This window comes from Epinephelus lanceolatus, chromosome 2, assembly GCF_041903045.1.
Source record: "Epinephelus lanceolatus isolate andai-2023 chromosome 2, ASM4190304v1, whole genome shotgun sequence".
Lineage (NCBI taxonomy): Eukaryota > Metazoa > Chordata > Actinopteri > Perciformes > Serranidae > Epinephelus > Epinephelus lanceolatus.
Genome location: NC_135735.1, coordinates 38,532,443 through 38,541,083, shown reverse-complemented (window position 1 = coordinate 38,541,083; position 8,641 = coordinate 38,532,443). Strand labels below are relative to the sequence as shown.

The window sequence follows — 8,641 nt, the reverse complement described above, 5'->3', positions numbered from 1 at the left end:
ATGGTCCTCAGGGGTCAGATCTGACTTCCCTCCACATCTGATAATAAACATTTACTTATTTATTGCTATATTTATTTGGCTTTTTGCCTTTATTGGACAGCACAGTCTAAGCTTTGATGTTATTGTTATTGCAATTGCTATAATATAAGAGCTTATCTGCTGTACTATCCCTGTTTCTGCCTTGATGAAGGCTGGTGGACAGTGAAAACACCAGGGACAGCGGTAGAAATAAGTCTAACCACTGACAATGTCTGATATGTTGTCACAGCTTAGATTATTAGCAACCAAAAAAATAGATAAATGTGTCAGATTCACTATCCACTGTTTGGGGGGAACACTTTTTGCATATGTTAGATATTTCTGTCTGATTTTAGAGACGATATCCCAGCAGCATTTAATACAGGTTTTGTACACTGTCAGTTGTTGTTTGATTTTCTTGTCCTTAGTGCACTAATGTGCATTGACTTACACATGGTTTTTACTACCCACAGAGGACACTGTGCATTTGCAGCCACATTATCAATTATTACCATTAATGGCAATGGAAGCAGTGAAGTGTGCCATTCTTTCAATTCAATTCAATTCAGTAATCACTCATCACTCATCTAGATTCTCTTTCTGTATTATCACAACTGGAGAGGAGAAACTCAAACACTCAAACTCAAATTTTAACAAAGTAACCGTTCAGTTTCCCATCACATAGCGGAGAGAGAAAGGTAGTCAAAACCATAAAGCAAGAATTACAAACCAAGGTTGCAGATAAAATGCCATATTTGAATTTATTTCAGAGCTGCACAGAATAAAAGATAAGTCAAGGGTTTTGCATGTATTTCTTTAATGCTGCCCAAAATTGGTTACATAAGATTCTCTCTTATAAACAACTGTAACGACAAAAAATAACAGCAAATGGAGCCATAAAAAAAGTAGGCTTAAGGTGAAGGATGTCCTGCCCTGTGATACAACACGAAATTAAGTGCAGTTCCAGGATCAGTGGCAATCCAGGGCTTAGCCCTAAAATCTGTGAATGGGTCTTCATTAAAAGTAAACAGAAACAAAATAAAGCTCACCAACTAAAAAATATACACACTGTTTTCCCCTCGCTGCTTCTCTGATGGCTAACCTCACTCTCGCACTTCTCCTGATATCTTCACATCTAACTGTATGACTTAAGGATTTACTTCAACCAAACCACAGTTGTTGATTGTTGGGACAGTGAAAAGATGAACCAAGACAGTTGGTGAGTTTTATTTTGTTTCTGTCTACTTTAAATGACGTGTGTTTAACAATGAATGGAGTCTGGTGGTTTTGGCAATGTTGACTTTGGGGCTGTTTCTTATTGAACAAGAAGGATCTTGCTCTTTAACAAACAGGCTTGTCTCTATAAGGTTCCTTTCCATAATGTTGTCAGACACCTGGAAAAACAATCTGATCCTGTCTGTGGCCAAAACAAGCACTTTTATTGGATGTTCATGGACAGTGAGTGATTCCCAAGAGGGATGACACTGTAGCCCATTTAACCACTGCCAGCTATAGCAGTCTCATTCAGTACTGGGCCAATTAAAAAAATAAATGTCCCTATTAGTGTGTTAGATCAACTTGTTCTCATCCCACCTTGTCAAATACTGCCCCTTTGTCAATTTATCTAAACATTAAAATATGATGTGCTAGGTCGCCCCCTGCATTGGTTTTGGATGTTCATGGACGGCGTCTCAATTGATAATTCTTGCATGCATAGTGTCTTTTCAAACTATATTGTCATTATCACAGGCAATGTTTCTGCTCGTTACATGCATTGTCATTTTCAAAATAAAGTTAAAATGTGGGCAACAAAAGCATGTGGTAAGGTTGAGAAAAAAACCATCATGGTTTGGCTCAAATAAGAATCGTTCTTACTAACGTTATGTAACGTCAGTGACATACGTTACTAGTGTAGCATACTAAACATACTCGCATACTATGTTGTTAATGAAATATCTCCACTGACTTTTGGTTTCACACAGGAAATCAGCAGTGGGCTCCTGGGTGAAAGTTCAGTGTTTGTTTGACCCATCCTCCTCTCCATCCCATCTCCTCCTTATACAGGCTTTCATGCTCTTTATAGTACGGTAGTTGCTGGTGATGTCACAAATAGCCGCCACCCGGTGCATATCATACTGCCACAAAGAGTGTCTCTGTATGTTGGTATCTGACACAGAGATCAGTGACAATGCAGTGGTATATGACGAGTTGGGAGTAAGCACGAGTTGCTTGGACACAAAAACATGGGAAAATAGACGTCAGGTTGAAAAACACCAAAGTAACCCTTAAAGCATCACAAATACAAGGCATTGTCTTGTACATTGTCAACCTGTTCTCATTCCTAAAGCATCAAATTTGGCAGTCTGGCCCTTGGCTTCTGTTACCAATGCAAAGGGCACCTTAAAGCATCTGTATAAGATGCACCAGGCTTTTACCTAACTCTGATGTAAACCTCTCTGAGGCAATAATATCGCACAAAGAGCCAGAAAGTCCAAGGAGGGCAGAAGGGAGGTGGAGTGGTAAAGGGGCCAAACACACTGGACTTTCACTCAGGAGACCACTGTTCCTGTCCCATGTGAAACCAAAAGTCAAGTTTTTCCAGCCATGAAACGTAGTTACTGGCATAAGTCATAACATGAAATAGTCATTGCCTTACGATACTAGCTTCATTTTGGTGGCCTGATCAGGGCATGAAAACTGTCCACCTGACCTCAGCAAAAAGACACGAGCAAGGGGCTCTATTTTGTGTTGTGTCTGTGCTTTACTCCCACCTTCCATTTAAAACACATTAATTAGTTCCTTTGCAGCTATGGCTGGAGTTTAGTACAAAAATAAGGCCACATATGTTGAACAGTTAAGATTCCGGGCTTTGTTGAAAACATTTGATGCTTATAAGCCCTGTAAACCCAGCCCTGGCGCCGCCCATGCCTGAAGTCAATATTTAATGTTCATTTTCACTCTGTCTCCTTCTGAACTATAGCAAATTGGTAGCCAGGTGCCAGGCAGAACCTGCCAGATACTGGAGTCAAAAATATGACTGCCGGACAAGTGAAGTCACAACTCATCACTCTACACCTCTCTGGAAGAGACAGGTCATCCTGTGGTCCTGACACAAACATGAATCCTCCTAACCCAAATAAAGCCATCCCGAAGCGCATCACCTACAGGTGCTGCGAAACAGATACCAATGCTTAGAGCCTCTGAGGCCGTTTATTTTCCTCCCCGACAAAAGAGGCCAAAGAAAAATATCTGAAGTTAAAAGGAAACAAGGCTGCGCAACAGCAGAAAAGAAAAGATAAAAAGGTATGAAAACACTGTGCTTCACAGACAACAACACAGCAAAGGCTGTTGTACTTTGCATTAACACAGTCTGCATTTTTAAACATTACCCTGAGCTGTCTGTCTGGGTATAATTGGCACACAGAAAGTAAAATGTACAGCCTATGGTTTATCCATCCTACACATCTTTGCGCTTGGCCTAATGCTTTTTGTCCACACCCTGATACTGGAGTACTCAGCCAAGGGATTGGCTGCCCACGTGGTGACTTGCTGTCAATTGATCAAGGCCTGACTCCAGCTTAGTGCACCCTCACTGGAACCCTCAAATGAGGCGCAGCACAAATGCATTCATCTTCATCAGAGGAGCACAGGATAAAGTATCAGGGAGTTTTTTGTGCAGCAGAGACAGTCACAAGGAAAGCACTAAAACCAGATGATTTTTTGTCTCTTTTTGTAGTGCTTCGGGTACTATCACTATCACACAACATATCTGGGCGGTGTCCATGATGGAGCTATATTGCAGGTCCTTTCACCCGTATCTAATATTGTGGCGCTTCTCTGCAGTGTTTGTTAGCTTTTTGGAGATATGCCAACCGTGAAGACTTTTGGAGCACTGTAATTTGCAAACTTACAAATGCATTTTTTCATTTTGAATATGTTGCAATTATGTAAGCTTGATGCCCTAAATTTTTTGGCTAGTCGAATCTTTATTTTCTGCCGCATCTCTTTGATAAATCACCCCTCTACCAGAAGTCTTACTGACTGTGGTGAAAACACAGTGAACCTTCGGGGCTTTGACCTGTGTTAAAATTGCAGACGTTTGTATGCTGTGTACCAGTCAATACCAAAGAATAAAACAGCCCACAGATGGAGAATCCTGGATTTATTCTGGCCAGTGTAATTTATTAAACTGTTGCACATGCCCATTTATCATAATCAATCAAAGGGCAGCTGGGCCAAAAGAGCAATTTAGAGCACTGCAGAGTTATGCCATTGCTGAGTCTGTAATAACTTTGAGGAAGATTATATAAGGCAATATAGGGCCTTAGGGTACACTTTGTGTCAGAATGTAATGAATCATTCTTTACTTGAGATCTATAGCTTACAGATGTGTCCATAGGTTAATGCAGAGAATAGACAGTAAAAGATGAAAATGAATTAAGCGTGAACATACGAATGCATTTAAAGTAACAGAGATCAAGCAGGTCGTGTGGAGGATATATGGAGGTTTATGGCTGATTTCTTAAGCAATGAAACCAAGTATGCTATTATTCAAACCCTTGAACATTTCCTTTAACTTGCACATAATTTTCTTTGCATAACATGCACCGTGAAAAAACACAAATAAAACTTTCAACTCAACTAAGAGAAAAAAAACACACTTTTTCCCATGACAGTAACAATATTCTGTGGGTGCTATATAATTGGCAACTGCTTGCTCTGGGCAGACTTTGGATCCCTACACTATTGATTATGAGTAACACCAGATGCCAGAGTTGGATGAGCGATGAGCAGTGAGAGGATGGAACTGATGAGTGTGCCATGAGGGGGTTGTTTGTCTTTTAGCCAGGGAATTGTGTCAAGACTCACAACCTCCAATATCCATCAGAAACTAGCTGTCCAACAGACTACATGTTCATTAAGGCACATTAGACCTGTGAACATTTCCAATCTGAGATGCTGTTGTGATCCCACTGACTTTGAGAGGGTGCTTCCTGAGCAAAGTCACCAAAACATAAAAAAATAAACATCTCATTAATCTAGCACACAAAATAATATAACACTTCATCACTCTTAAATGGCTCTTTTAATGAAATGTATTTCTTTAATGAGTAACACACAGACGACACATCATATTTGAGTGTACAGTAATGCATTCTGTGGTACTCTTATCCCAGAAATGATGCCTTATAAAGTCACATTGAAAAGCGCATACACAGTTTTTCCACCCTCACTGACGCAAAATAGGCAACACTGATGATTTTCAGCATATTTTCTAGTCAGGTCTGCTGATACCACACGCGGTGAACGGCCCACAGTCCCAGCAGAGACATGCTGCAGCTGCTGTGCTGGTGCCTCTTAGATCTTCAGGACTTGGGCGATGTTTTGCCCCACTTACATGCAGCAGCTTTGTGAATTAAAAAGGCTCCACAATAAACCCTGCTTGTGCTGCAGTGGATAGCAAAGCCTTCCTGTGGGTCTGAATTAGTGTTCTTGGACTTGTACCCAGAGTCCCTGCAGCCAAACAAAGCTGAGGGAAGAATTTCTCTTTGCTGCCTAACGCCAGCAGAGGGGAGTGTGCTCAAGTCAGGAGGAGCATGTGAGTGTGTCAGCTGTGACGGCTGAAGCCTCAGATGTGTCTTAGCAGCCACACCCTGAAATGAAACCGCTCACTGACAAAACCACAAAGACAGGCAATGACGAACAGTATTCATCTGAACATATACATTGTTAAAAGTCTGGTACACCTGCAACATTTCACATATCTGTTACTTATAGCTGATCACAAATATCTGTAGTCTCAGCACTACTCCTACTTATAAACATAGCAGTTTAGAAAAATGATTAAATATTATATTGACTCTGACCAACTCCAATAGCTCATGCCAGATAATAGGGATGAGCACGCCTGGCAGTTTAAATTAATTTAAATGAGTCCTCGCCAGTTTCTGCAATAGACTTTCCCAAGGGCTCTAAATTGAGCTTTTTTACTTGAACTAGCTGTCACTTAGGAAACAAAACTGAAAAACATACCGCCTCAGCAGATGAACAGTCTCCCTCCTGCGCAGTGCAGAGGGCTAATATTTAGAGTTTTTGTAAAAGGGAAAAAACAGGTTAAAGAAAGTCTTTCTGCAAGGCTTTATGAAATAGTCTGAGATGAATTATGCACATCCACTGGCTTTTGATATCCATCCCACAGGGCCTTTTCTCTTTTCATTAAAGCTCTATTTTTTCCAACTATGCATCCCTTTTTTAGAGAAAATGACTGGGCAAAATCCTTTAGTTCAAATCAGTGCAAGATTAAACAGCTTATTGTGTGTGCTTTTTCTGAGGCTGATGGCTGCTCACTGGCTGGAGGCTGTGATATTTTACACCAGCCTAATTTGGCAAGGCCACTATGTTGAAGTGGCACTTTGATATTATCATAATGGAAAAGAGTGACGGGACCTCCAATCAATACAATCAAACTGAAATCAATTGCACACCATATAGCTACATTAACAATGTGTGACTGCCTGAGACGGTTATCTGAGGAACTGGCAGCAGGTGGACTCACACATCTGTGCATGTGTTGTCTGCCTATGCCTCTGATCCAAACTGGTTAGACTGGGATATGTAATCTGGATTTTTTTTTAAATGCAATTTGACATCAGAAACTGAATGTAAGTGGCTTGAAAAACGTAACTGACACTATAAATATATAATATTCAATCATAAAACATCCCTCCACACATGTTTGGGGACATATTATTTTAACATACACTTCCTGACCCTGATGAAAGCAGAAATCCTGCTCCTACTAAAACACTGAATGCTGAATGCAGCTGTAGTGCAAACTGGAGACACCTCAGTTGAGCTGTTGTGCCCAATCAGTTGGTTAACAGTCTAAAAGTCATCCTCACACACACAGACATCCATTAACACTCCCACATGCACAGTGGCACTGTTTTCTAAATCACAATTAATATCTAATTCATAATTAATTAATGACGTTGGATCTAATCGCCTGGATATATCTCTTTCTCACATCTCCGATTAAAAGGAGATCCAGCTCAGTTGCATTCATTATAGCGGTGATACAGTGCACACTTGCAGCGCGCCGTGATCCCGCCATTTGGTAAGAAAAGACGGGTTATAATAACCATGAGACACGCGGCTCATCCATATTAGAAGAGTCTTTAATGAACTCGGACTGTAAAAGACACTCCTCCTGCTCCGGGCTCCCACTGCTCCCGTGCGGAGTCGATGCGCGGAGAGGAAATTCAGAGCCCTATCTTTATCAGTATCAGCGTCGCCTTGAAGACAAAGAAGAGCACAGCAAATGAAGATATGCTCCAATAGCAGGAGAAGCCAGTCTTAAAGTCACTATTTCTGCAGCCGTGCCCCGCCTGGAGGCAGACAGGCACCGGTCCTAGGAGACTCTTCGGGGATGCGCAAAGATGTGAGAGCAAAGAGCGAGAGGCGCTGTGATTGGCCGCACTCCTTCTAAAAGCATCAGGCACGGCGAGTCATGTTTGCTCCAGCCAGAGCATCAACGAGGTGGCATCAAACTTGAAGGAGACGTGTTCTCGGTGTGCACAGTCGATGCGTTCACAACGTCAACCATTAACTTGCATCATTCCCCCAAAGAGGCGGACGCGCTCTCCGTGGTGCTGAAACAGAACAGACTTGGCTGATCAACTAGTGAAGAAGAGGAGGACGCTCTCACTGAGCTCTCTGAGCTTCGTGCTATTTGCCAGCTTCAGCAAGGTAAGTCCAACACTGGATGTGTCGTGCAGGAAAAATACAGATAAGCTGTTTCAGTCATGACTCTGAGAGACTGAATTATAGACTCCACACTGCTCTGTGTCTTTGTTGTCCTGAGTGTCTGCATGGGTTTCATTTTGAAGTTTGCGATCATTGATTGATTATAGCTACAAAGTTACAGCATCAATCTCTCGTGAGTTGACTTAGCTTGCTCTACATGATTGAGTCAAAAGTATTGACTAAGTATTGAACCAAAGATGTCACAGATTGCCTGTTGATTTCACTCTGTGTGCATGTCATTAAGTGTTTTACTTTCCAAAATTTCCCTTGGTGTCCATTCAGCTGTTACCTCATAAATTAGTTTTTGCTTCCTGCTGTGGCGTTGAAACCTTTTAGCACCAAAGTTTGAGAATGAATGCTTTGCTTGTCTTTTCTCTATTAATTATGCTTTTAGGGTGCAGTGCATTATGCAGCATTTACTTTGACTGTAAACACAATTCATTAGTGTTGAAATGATGAGACCATGGGGTCATTGCAAGATTAAGCATAATATTGTCTATTGACTGTAATTGCACTTTCTTTTTTGTGCTTTCAAGTCTTTTTCTCACACGTCAAGATATGACAAAGGACAGATTCATTGTTGGGGTGACAGTAATGGGTGCATCTGGTGTCTGTCACATGCAAATAAAGCAGTGAAACTGCTGCAGGCATCACTCCTCATGCTTTGTTTGGGTTACATTATGTACAGTAGAGACTCTTTGTATTGGAGCAGTGACTGAGGGAGCTAGCGGTGTGTGTTGGACTCTCACTTTGCTGCCTGCTGGTACCTGATAACTTCGTGCTGCACACATCCGTATGGTATAGCATTTTGTTGGTG

General features: G+C 41.4%; 1 protein-coding gene across 2 annotated transcripts in view; it reads left to right on the top strand.

Moving 5' to 3' along the window:
- Positions 1-5,080: 5,080 nt before the first annotated feature.
- chst8 (carbohydrate (N-acetylgalactosamine 4-0) sulfotransferase 8) overlaps positions 5,081-8,641 on the top strand; it is a 210,049-nt gene continuing 206,488 nt past the window's right edge. Inside the window, exon 1 of one of the 2 annotated variants that reach the window (XM_033626089.2) lies at positions 5,081-7,767. The gene's annotated coding sequence lies outside the window, so the exon portion shown is untranslated. The remainder of the gene's footprint in view (positions 7,768-8,641) is intronic. The other variant, XM_078161471.1, reaches the window with a different exon arrangement.